This window comes from Gopherus flavomarginatus, chromosome 3 (genome assembly GCF_025201925.1).
Source record: "Gopherus flavomarginatus isolate rGopFla2 chromosome 3, rGopFla2.mat.asm, whole genome shotgun sequence".
Taxonomy (NCBI): domain Eukaryota; kingdom Metazoa; phylum Chordata; order Testudines; family Testudinidae; genus Gopherus; species Gopherus flavomarginatus.
The window spans coordinates 170,748,552-170,761,233 of NC_066619.1; positions in this window are offsets into that span (position 1 = coordinate 170,748,552).

Genomic DNA, 12,682 nt, shown 5'->3' on the forward strand with positions numbered 1-12,682 from the left:
TCGTTTATAAGCCGACCCCCACAAGATGGATAAATTAAAATGGAAATTTTTTATGACCTGTTCATAAGGCGACTCTAAAATTCAGGGGTCAGTAAACTTTGGTTCCTGGGCCACCAGGATAAGCTGCTAGGGGGCTGAGATGCTTTGTTTACCTCGGGTGTCCGCAGGCATGGAGGTAAACCTAAGTAAATAAAGTGTCCCGGCGCATCAGCTGCTTACCCTGATGGGCCGGGACAGCAAGTGGTGGGGAAATTTTTGGTGGAGGAGAAGCTGGGAGTCAGGGGAGTAACCCCTGTGACCACCCTCCATGTGACCCAACCCCTAGCCTGGGACCTCCACACAGTCCTCATCCCATCCCTTCCCACCTTATTTGGGGAGGGTCAGGGGAGGATGTCTCTGGCCTGGCTGGAGCTGCTCCGGCAGGCTGGGCAGCATGGCCACAGCCTGCTCCGGCAGGCCAGACCAGGTGGCGCAGCCGCAGCATGTTCCAGAGGGCTGGGCCAGGCGGCACGGCCGCAGCGTGCTCCGGCACCGAGGCAGTGCAGTCACAGCCTGCTTGGGAGGGCGGGGCCGAGTGGCACAGCTGCAGCCTGCCAGCCCTGGAGCTGCAGCTACTTTGGAGGCTGAGGGTAGAGCAGCATGGCCAGAAGCAGAGAAACTCTGGCCCTGCCTCTTCCTTTCTGGCTCTGCTGGCTGTGCTGCCTCTCCTTGCTCCCTCTGTTGGGGGAAGGGGCTGTGTCCCTCCTCTCCCTCTCTATACCGGTTCATAAGCCGACCCCCTTCTCTGGTGCTTCCCTTTTTTACTAAAAAAATTCGGTTTATGAATGAGTATATACAGTAGTTACATTTTATTTCCTGTCTCTTCAAAAATGGTCACTACAGTAAATCAACTGATTTTATAGTTAGTGACTCCACACTTTGGACACTAACCTCTGATATGGAACTTTAATTACTTCAGTTTTTAAAAATGTGCCCAAAAGGAGCTCTGGTGCATCTACAAAATGTAAATAAAACAGATGCAATTTTTTTTTCTGAAACCCATTCACGCTGGGATTTTCCCACCATCCAATACAACTTGTTCAGCCCACTTTCCAAGGCAGAAGTCTGGGAGAAATGATGAGCTTTGCAGAATGACTAAAGATCAATAAATTTGGACTCTGATGGGCCAATAGGAGAAGCAGGTTCCTGAGTTGTGAAGCCTTGAATGAAAGTGCCCAATTCAACTTGTATAGGCCTCTAGGGGTCATGTGAGATACTTCCTCTACACTCCAACTCACCATGTCCTTGAGACTAGAGTGATGGGTCAGTGTCTTAGAAAGATCTCTCTCCCTGCATGGAGGCAGAACCCTCTTCTAATCCCCTCCTTAACATCCCAATGAGTATAACTCAGCTGTGGATTATTACTTCCACTGGGTTGGATACGTCTCAAACTCTCTGCCACAGCTTCAGACCTTAGAAAGGGACAATAGGAAAAACTAAAACTCCTAAAGGCCCTTGATCCTCATGGAATGAAAGCAAAACACTTCCCCCTGCACAGCCCACCAGATCTCTTTCCTCCATTGAGCTAGAAAGGAACTGAACCCTCAAATTCTACCACTGAGATCAATTCTTTAAAAGGGGGCAACAAAATAACCAAACAAACTTCCTCAGCTAGATGTACCCCTGCACAACACAGCTTTCTTTCCTCACTGCAATGACACAACCTTCTTCCTTATCCCTATCAACCCTTCATCCAGTGCTTTCCCTCCACCAGCTTACCTCACATAAAAAGGAATTACTTTCTGAAAGGCATACAAAGATGTATACTCAGGGCATATCTACACTGCAACTAGACACCCACGACTGGCACATGCCCACTGATTTGGGCTTGGGCTAAGGGGCTGTTTAATTGCAGTGTAGCCATTTGAGCTTAGGCAGAAGCCAGAGCTCTAGAACCATCCTATGCCGCTGGGAGTGCTTCTTGGTTTGCAGCTGCTCCTGGAGTCCTTAGGAATTAAGCTCCCTTTTCCATCTGTGTTGAACTAGAATATAGTAAACTTTCTCTCCAACTAGATCCTTCTATAGTTATCCATGGCTATGTGGCATGCAAACTGGAAAACTGCAATGTGCTATGTAAGATGTTACACATGAGGATCTCTCAGACCCTTCAGCTAGTGCAGAATGTGGCTTCGCACTTATTTGGTGGGGGAATTAGCCAGAGGGGTTATACAGTGTTTGCGCTCCAGAGGTTACATTGACTTCCTGTTTACTCCCATTGCAATTGAAGGCATTGATTTTGATAAATATAGTTTGCTCCCTTGACTACCTGAGAGACCTCCTCTATCCTTGTGCACCTCTGTGACATGTAATATGCATTTATGCTGACAGTCCCTAGATCTAACTATCTGGATAGCATAGGCAAGGCGTTCTCCATGTACGGGGCAGTCTAGAAGTCACTCCCTATATTGATCAGTCATAACCTGAGCCCACTGATCTTCAGGGCATGGAGTAAGGCTTGTCTATTCATGCGGCTTTCACGTTTGGAAGAGTTGGGGAGCTTAGAGTGTGAATGGATGAATAAGTACATAAAAAGAAATTGCTTGGCAGCCCAATAATGATATCTGCTCAACGTGCAGCAGCAGTGCAAAGCCAAGTAAAATACTAGGCTTTATTGAGCAGGGAATAGAGATTAATATGAAGACCATTATAATCACTTGATAGTATGTTCTTATCATTGAATGCTGTATTCAGCTGTGAGCCCCTCATCTTATTTAAAAAAAAAAGACAACACAGAAGTGAAGGAAGATAGAGGAATAATTGGAGACATAGGTGCAGAATAGTAGAAGTAATCCGTATTAAGATTAAAAACACTGAGCCAAATTCTGATGACCTACATTGGTGTGCATCTGGAGTGACTCCATGAAAGGGCTTTTAATTTGGAAAGAAGAACAAGAGTATATAATAATGCTATTAAAAATATTGGTTGGCTTAGTAAATTCAGTTTTCCTTTCCCATGATACAAGAACAAGGAGACATACCAATTAAAGAGACAATACATTTGAAACAGAGTAAAGGAAACACTTTCATGCAACATATAATTCACCTGTGGCACTCAGAGTAAGATGGCTGATGGAGGGGATTTTGCATCTTTCCCTGAAGCATCTAGTCACTGTTGAAAACAGAATGATGAACTAGATGGGCCATTGATCTCTTCTAATACATTTATTCTTATGTTCCAATGTTATAAGGTGCACCAGAAATCAAGCAGAGTTACAGAAAAATTATTGCATGTATATGTGATTTTTGGCACTATAAAGAGCCCCATAACCCTGCTCAAATAGAAGAAGAAAGAGAAGTCCTTTTTTGAGCAGTTAGATATCAAATCACAGAGACTTCCCTGTCAACATATTTCAGCTCATTTCCAAGTCTGTTATCTCCTGCATTGGCCTTTGTTTTCCTTTTTTGGTCAGAATTGTAAAGCTGAGAAAATGAGAAACAAAGCAAAAAAAAAAAAAATTCAGAGGCAGAAACAATGCCACTTGACTATTATACAGCAAATCAGTGATATTATATAAATGGAATTGTCATTATTTTAAGGCATTTAACAATGAGTTTAGAGGTTGGGGGAGGAAAAAGTTGTAGAATTCACACTAAGATATGGAGACAGGATGAGCTGTATATTTGAAAGTTTCCCCACACTGCTGCATCAGTATGACTGGGCTTGGCGGAATTCAATTTTTATTTTTTTATAATTTCAACAGATAATATGAATGTTTAATTTTTAAGAATTTTGGTTTTTATTAATTTTAAGATTTCACAATAGTGAAAAAATTGGGGGGGTCAGACTATAGTGGGGATTAGACAATGATTATGTAAAGACAGTAAACAATGAGATTAAAAAAATTAAAGCTTTATAACTATCAAAACACAAACTGTCATTATCACATGTCAAGATGTACAAAACATCCTTAAATCAAACTCTAGTCATTCTCAAGCAGCATTTTTCTTGCTTTGCCTAGCTATAAATTTCTGTTGTAATTGATGGAAATACTTTTTCATTGGTTTGTATGTGTATGGCGAATTCTGTGTTTACTGATAAAAATCTAATCCTTCCGAGTCTAATCCTTCCATGTGTTAGCTGTATTTAGGGTAGACTGCCCCTAAGGGCTGATAGGAGAGAACAAGTTTTATGCATCTTCAATCCTTGTCCACTCCATTGAGACTACCAGCGAGCATGCCAGCCATGGTGGTTGCGTTTTGTAATGTGGACACCTTTTCAGTAGGAAATGGGCTGAGGCAACCAACTTCTTTCATGTAGGCCAAACTGCCATCTAATGGTATAATGGAATATATAGAACCCAGCACGATGAAAGCAAAAAAGGGGCTAATACAGACACAAGGAGAGGCAGGAAGTGGAGCAGATTAGTTGGAGCTGAAAAAGACAGCGTGATGCTTGTGGTGAAGCAAGCTGTCCTTGAGGGAAATGCTGATCTCTTTGTGACCATCTAGGCTGAAAGAGGTTGGTACACACAACAGAAGATGATAAAAAATAAACTCACACTGGTCATCCTTATCCGGAAAGGCTGAAGTGTGTTGTCTTAAGAGTCATGACTGCTGGTTTAGATGGCCACCTGCCGTACCAGAAGAGGACTAGTGTTTGTGTTCTTCTAGAACATCCTGTAGAAAAAGGGAACCATGGAGGAGATTTTGCAACTCTTGGTGCAACAGCAGGCAGCAGCACAAAAGTGTGCTGTGAGGACCAGCAAAAACAGACACACAGCATTATGCTCCAGATGTTGCAGGCCCAGCCAAAGAGCAGGAGATGCAGACAGCAGCATAGCAAGAGCACAAACTGATTGACCTGGTAATCGCCCCAACAACAACTGGAAAAGCTAACCCAGGCCATAGGACTGAACCTAATTCACCAGCAGAGTCTGAAAACTACCAATGAAATATTTACTCCTAGGCCCCTTTTAAACCAAGATGGAACCAAAGGATGGCCGAAAGATCTTCCTGGAAATGTTGAAACATGTAACCATTACGCCAGTGGGCTACTTGGCTGGCACTAGTCTTATCCGATGAAAAGCAAGCTGCTTGTAGTGGCACAGTCAGACAGATGGCCTGGTCTTACTACTAGGTGAAGACAGCTATCTTGGGTAGTTTGAAAATAAACAGGGAGAAGAATTGCTGCTGGTCCTATGAAGAGAGGTTACAGGTCCTTTTAGGAGCTAGACTTGGGTTCCAGCATAAAGACTCAGGAATTTTGTTAAGGGAGGCTAAAATCAGAAATCAGTTTGGCAACACAGGTGTAACCTCGTTAGCATCAACCTTCTAAGGTCTGGGAAAATGAGCAAAGGCTTACTGGTCTCTCCACGTTACTACAAACCTTAGCTGAAACCCAAAGCAGCCTTTCATTAGGGGAAAGAATATGTAGGAGATTTGAATGAGCAACAAAAGCAAGCCTTCCACTTGATAGTAGAGTTGGCCCAATCAGGACAGACTAATCTAAGGTTCGAGTGTGAATTTTACCAGTGTTACAAACTAATATTAAACACACAGCTTTCTAGCATGTCTCTGGGTCATTTAATGACATTACATTTTTCCGAACCTCAGGAATGTGCTGGGTATTTTTTAAATGAGTTGGTAAATGAACCGGCCTACTCTTTGCCATGCTTCACCACCAATTCCCTCAACAATTTAGGCTCCACAATACTGTAGGCAGAATTACTCCACAATCCTTCAACATGAACAGCAAAGACTCTATGTTGTCGTTATTTAAATAGATGGAATTCCACAGCAACCCTCTTTATATACAGTAGAACCTCATAATTACAAACACCAGCGTTCCAAACTGACTGGTCAATAATACACCTCATTTGGAACTGGAAGCATGTAATCAGGCAGCAGCAGAGACAAAAAAGCAAATACTGTGTTAAAAGTAAACTACTAAAAATATAAAGAAAGTTTTTTAAAAATTGACAAGATAAGGAAACTGTTTCTGTGCTTGTTTTGTTTAAATTAAGATGGTTAAAAGCAGCAATTTTCTTCTGCATAGTAAAGTTTCAAAGCTTTATTAACTCAATGCTCAGTTGTAAACTTTTGAAAGAACAACCATAATGTTTTCTTCAGAGTTACATCTTTTCAGAGTTACAACCTCCATTCCCAAGGTGTTTGTAACTCTGAGGTTCTACTGTAATGAGAATGTGGAAGTGGCCCACTAAGAACTTTGTGTGGTGTTTGTTCCATGTGCTTTAGCAAATTTTAGCTCCTCTAATCTCATAATACAGTTTTGTCCTGTGTACACTTGTTAATCCCTCATCTTCCTTGGAGCTGCCAGGGTTTAGTTAGCCAGAACAGTGGCAGGTCGAGGTGTAAAAGTGTTATGTGTTGATGGAGTTCTGGGGCAGAGGGATGTCAGTGTCCCCTTCTCTGCTACTGAAAGGCAAGAAGCACTCTGAAAAGAAGCTAAAAGATATAATTTGGTAGTGATGTGTTTATGAAGTCATATGCTTGTATATACTGCCTGGCTACGCTGTAATATTACTTTTATCATCAGAATGCTTCCAAATCTTTAGCAAGCCTCAGTACCATGTGTGATGGGTTTGGTCACAGGGACCCCCTTGGAACTGTCACCTAATATGCTGAGATTACCTCTTTTCCCTGCCATCTTGGGACTCCAGAACCCTGTTTTGTTGAGCCAGACATGCTAGCCTGCTGTAACACATACCCAGGTCTGGTCCATGCCCCCAAAGCTGCAGGCTTTAACCAAAAACTGCTCAGCGGGTCACCTATTTCCAGCACCCAGACACCCAGTTTAAATAAATCTGTTTTACTCTGTAAATAAATCTGTATTTCCAGCACCCAGACACCCAAATAAATCTGTTTTACTCTGTATAAAGCTTATACAGGGTAAACTCATAAATTGTTCGACCTCTGGAACACTGATAGAGATGCACAGCTGTTTGCTCTCCCAGGTATTAATCATTTACTCTGGGTTTATCAATAAACAAAAATGTTTTCATTAAGTATAAAAAGTAGGATTTAAGTGGTTTCAAGTAATAGACAGAGCAAAGTAATTTACTAAGCAAAATAAAACAAAACATGCAAGTCTAAGCCTAATGCATTAAGAAGCTGATTACAGATAATATCTCACCCTCAGAGATGTTCCAATAAGCTTCCTTCATAGACTATACTCCTTCCTAGTCTGGGCTCAATCCTTTCCCCGGTACAGTCCTTGTTAGTTCCATCAGACAGCTGAGGTGGAAACTAGGGGTTTTCTCATGACTGTAAGCCCTTTGTTCTGTTCCACCCCCATTTATAGTTTTGGCACAAGATGGGACTCCTTTGTCTCTCTGGGTTTCCACCTCTCATTCTAAATGGAAGAGCACCAGGTTTAAGATGGATTCCAGTTCAGGTGACATGATCACATATCACTGCAAGACCTCATTCTTCATTACCCAGGAGCTGGCCCACACATACACAGGCAGGCTTGCAGGTAAACAAACCCATTCACAGTTCGTTGATTCTGAAGCACCCTTTATGGCTTCCACTTACGTTTGCATCAGTAATACAAGTTTATATCTTATTCTCCTAACTCCAGACATAGAAATAATATATGCGAACAAAATGCGATGAACATACTCAGTAGATCATAAGCTTTGTAATGGGACCTTATAAGAGACCTTTTGCTTAAAGCATATTCCAGTTACATCATATTTACACTCAGAAACATATTTTTATAAAGCATGTGGAGTGCAACGTCACACCATGAGCTTGGTATTATCCCATTTCAAAGACTGGGAAACTGGAGCCTGAGAGGTTAAGTGATTTGCCCAAGGCACAATGGTAATACATTTCAGAACCATGAGGCTCTGTATGTTTTTAAAGAAATTAAAGTATTTGGGCTTCTGCTTTTGAGTACCAGTTAAGAAAAATGGCCAGAATGTGGTGTCATAGTGGAAGAGGGAGGGAGCTGCTGGAAGCTGGATATGCTAGTATTTTTAGTTCTGTGTTACTAGGGCATCTGGTCCTTTGGGGCAAAATGCGCACACGCACACGCACGCACACAAAATGATCTGTAGTGTGAATAGCACTATTATAATACCTATAATTCCATCAAATCCTAATGAATATTTAGTATGAGTGGAAGTGGTTTTATGGAGTAAAAATATTCCACATAAGGAAGAGATCATGTTTATCCAAATACTGTAAATGCACCATTATTTACAGTTCCTGGAGACCAAAACAGCTAACAATGTTAGTCAACTCAGGAGCTCTCATCCTTTTAAGCCAGAATAAACACACTAAATTATGGTGATCTTGCTAGTAGCATAGACAGAGAGGTGATGCTACCCCAGCATCACTCTTGATAATACCTGTCCCATTTGTGTTTTCAGAATGTCCTATTACATTGAGGGCAATTTGTGTGATCACATGCCTTTAATTGGAAATTGAGGAACACATGACACCAGTGTTGAATAAGATCAGCAACACCTCCATAGAAGGCAAACTGCTGGCCATTTTCAAACTCTCAGGAGTCTGGAAGATGCTCAGGAAGCCATCACTCAACATGCATGAGCCTGCAAACTACTTCAATCTATATTTCTTAGTTGAGGTTATTGAGGAGGTTGTAGCAAAGCAACTCCAAGAGTACCCACCCTTCATCAATATCCTTAGTAGCTAATATATCATATTTGTGTATCTTAAGGTGTTTTGAACTGCTGCACATCACTGTAGTCTCTGAAAGCCTTCATCCCAAAAAGAATTGGCAATAGTGAAGTTCCTGGTGGATTTTGTGGACTCTCTGGCTCTTCTCTATTTTTAGGCTTATCAAAAGTTCTGTTGGAGGAGGGACTTTTGTGACGTGTTGATATGATTGTCATTCTGGTTATGGTGGAACAACTTTATCAATGGAAGGCTTTCAAGCATTTTTTAAAGGTAGTCAAACTGAATTCATCTCTCCTCTGGAAGTTCTTTCCATAGGTAGACTTCCTTAACTGATAATATTTTATCCCTGGTCTCTCATGCTTCATTCATTTTTTCTGATCTCCATTGTTCCAGAGAAGTGCCACTGTCTTGGTGATTTATAGGTTAAAATGTAATCTCCAATGTAGCTTGGATCTGAGCCATTAATCGCTTTGAATGTTGAGACCAAAATCTTAAACCTGGCAACAGAAACAGGAGGAGAGTCAGTGGGGATACTACACATAGATTTCTCCTGGATGACTGGAGCCTTAGAAGTGCCTAATAGAGAGGGCCAGCTCTACAGTTTTCGTCGCCCCAAGCAGCGAGCCGAATTGCCGCTGCAGGCGGCGGGAGCAGTCCGTGTGCCCTTAGGGCGGCACATGTGTTTCCTCGGTGGCAGCAATTTGGCGGCAGCTTCTATGTTTAGCTGAAGCCGCCCCGACAGCTAAACATAGAAGCTGTCGCCGAATTGCCCTCAGTGCAGAAACACGCCTGCCACCCTAATGGCGCACGGACTGCCCCCGCCACCCGCGGCGGCAATTCGGCGCACTGCTTGGGGGCAAAACAACAAGGACTGCCACCCCTTGCAGAATGCCACCCCAAGCACCAGCTTGGAATGCTGGTGCCTGGAGCTGGCCCTGCTAATAGAATAGAAGATGCTGTGTGAAGCACACACACAGCTTCATATTTTTAGCTTATACGCAGCACTTTAGGTTGCCATTTTCCTGAATATAAAGGAACAAACTGAAATAAAATACAGTATTTGCTAAAGACAAGACTATGGAAAAATAAACACAAAGCAAAAGTTAAAAGATGCAAATCTTAAGGACAATCAGAGTAACCTTTTATCTTTTGAAAAGGCTTTGGAGGAAAGTTACATCCATAATGTCCAACATCAAATGTAACTGAAGATCCTTCTTGGACTTCGAAAATAAGTCAAATAGTGATCTAGACCCAATTTGAAGTCTGAATCCTTTGTGAAAGTATGTCTGCTTATTTTGCCCAATAGCTTCTCCACGGATGTTGATTCCCAAATGAGAGAGAGGATTTTATGCACCAATTACTCTTAATTTTGCAGGATCACTGCCTTTGTTCTCCCCATAGGGGCTTGAACACCAGTAGTTAATGGATAAAGTTAGCTAACATGCTGTCCTGAAACAAGCAAACACAAAGTTCAAAAGGCTAGTTGAAACCCATACCAGTATAGAAATGTATCAGAGGGGTAGCCATGTTAGTCTGGATCTGTAAAAGCAGCAAAGAGTCCTGTGGCACCTTATAGATTAACAGAGGTATTGAAGCATGAGCTTTCGTGGGTGAATACCCACTTCGTCGGATGCATGTAGTAGAAATTTCAAGGGGCAGGTATATATATGCAAGCAAGAAGCAGGCTAGAGATAACGAGGTTAGTTCAACCAGGGAGGATGAGGCCCTCTTCTAGCAGCTGAGGTGTGAACACCAAGGGAGGAGAAACTGCTTTTGTAGTTGGCTAGCCATTCACAGTCTTTGTTTAATCCTGAGCTGATGGTGTCAAATTTGCAGATGAACTGAAGCTCAGCAGTTTCTCTTTGAAGTCTGGTCCTGAAGTTTTTTTGCTGCAGGATGGCTACCTTTAAATCTGCTATTGTGTGTCCAAGGAGATTGAAGTGTTCTCCTACAGGTTTTTGTATATTGCCATTCCTAATATCTGATTTGTGTCCATTTATCCTTTTCCATAGGGACTGTCCAGTTTGGCCAATGTACATAGCAGAGGGGCATTGCTGGCATATGATGGCATATATTACATTGGCGGACATGCAGGTGAATGAACCAGTGTTGGTGTGGCTGATCTGGTTAGGTCCTGTGATGGTGTTGCTGGTGTAGATATGTGGGCAGAATTGGCATCGAGGTTTGTTGCATGGATTGGTTCCTGAGTTAGAGTTACTATGGTGCAGTGTGCAGTTACTGGTGAGAATATGCTTCAGGTTGGCAGGTTGCCTGTGGGCGAGGACTGGCCTGCCACCCAAGGTCTGTGAAAGTGAGGGATCATTGTCCAGGATGGGTTGTAGATCCCTGATGATACGTTGGAGGGGTTTTAGCTGGGGACTGTATGTGATGGCCAGTGGTTTCTTTCTTGGGTTCGTCTTGCAGGAGAAGGCTTCTGGGTACATGCCTGTACCCAGTATAGAAATGGGTGTCTGGCAACACCTGACAGTAATGGTCAGTTGCTAATCAGTGCGGGTTTGGGAAGTCAACTGTCAGAGCAGTGGTGGTACACATTTGCCAGGCCATCGATATTGTAATCTGGCAGTTGCCATAACCAAAGTCCTTGAAACTATAACAGGATTTCTGAGGACAGGGTTTCTGAAGTGTGCAAGCGTCACCAACGCAGCACCCATCCCAGTATTTTGCCCACCAAAAGGGACCAGTGAATATGTGAACCGAAAAGGTTACTATTCGCTCATTCGCCGAGGCTTAGTGGACCACAGGGCTCAGTTCTTGAACACCAATGTTGAACACACTGGAAAGATCTGGGATGCTAGGGTGCTCAGGAGAGTGGGATTACATGGAGGGGGGGGGGAGAAAGGACTCTGTTTTCTAGAAACAACAAGGTTCTGTACAGTACTTCTGTCCCCACAGGTTTTTTGGGAAATCCAGCATCCCCACTCTTTAATGTGGCTCATGAAGCCACACCTCAACATCATAAACCCCCACACAAGCAACCACTCACCCCCACCTTTTAGTGTGGCTATCATTTGTAAGGGGCAGGAAAGACGGGGTTTGGAGGAGAGGGGTAGTGTTGGGACTTTGCACAATTAGGCACAATCTTTGCAATCAGGCATAGTACAGAAAAAGGGTTTTGTGCAAGCTTCTCCCCATTGTCCTGTGACAAATGTTACTTCAAACATTTCAAATTTAGGTTCCTGAAGATAAGCCCCTAGACACATATTTAGGAATGCAAATAAATGGCCTGACTTTCAAAGTGCCTAAATGTGGATTTGGTTGTATAACCTCCCTGCAAGATTATCTGGCGAATCTTATATTTATTAGGCGGCAGTGTCTTTTGCCCTTGGTAGCCGACCAATACTGCAATGTTCTGTCTCAGACTGGATCTAGATTTGACCCAGATTTCAGGCAGAACTGCAGTGACATTTTAACCAACAAATCAGTTCTTTCTCTGCTTGGCTGATGTTCGGGTTACTGCCACTGCCACTTTCAGCTGTATGTCTGTGTTCTGCACTGTGCCAACTCTGACTCTGCACTACGGCAGTCAGACTTAGGAAGCTTTTGCTCTGGATCAGGCTGCAAACTCTCTCCTAGAGTACACTGATAAAGTGCTGCAAAGGGGAAAGGATGTTGCCATAGGTCACGCACATGAGCCCCTGCGGTACAGAAGTAGATTCCCTCTGTGTTCCATTAATCAAGTTTATCAGATAACTTTAAGTGCAAGGCTCAGTAGGAGGGGCTGATATATCTAGCACTGTCATTCCACAAGGAAATGAAATTCAGCAACATACTGCAAATAGCAGAATCCATGAGTCCCAGCACAGAGCAGATCACCAGCCATAAGAAAGATGAGTGTGACTTTTAAGTGGTGCCATTAGAGCAGGTTCAGCCTTATATTTCTGCTGCTTGTGAGGAGCTGAGTGGGACATTCTGCATCCCTGTTACCAGCTAGACTCATCTACCACCTGGAAAGTAGCTTTATTCTGTTAGCTTATCATGTCTACTGTATTCAGTGCCTTTCCTATCATTCTAAATA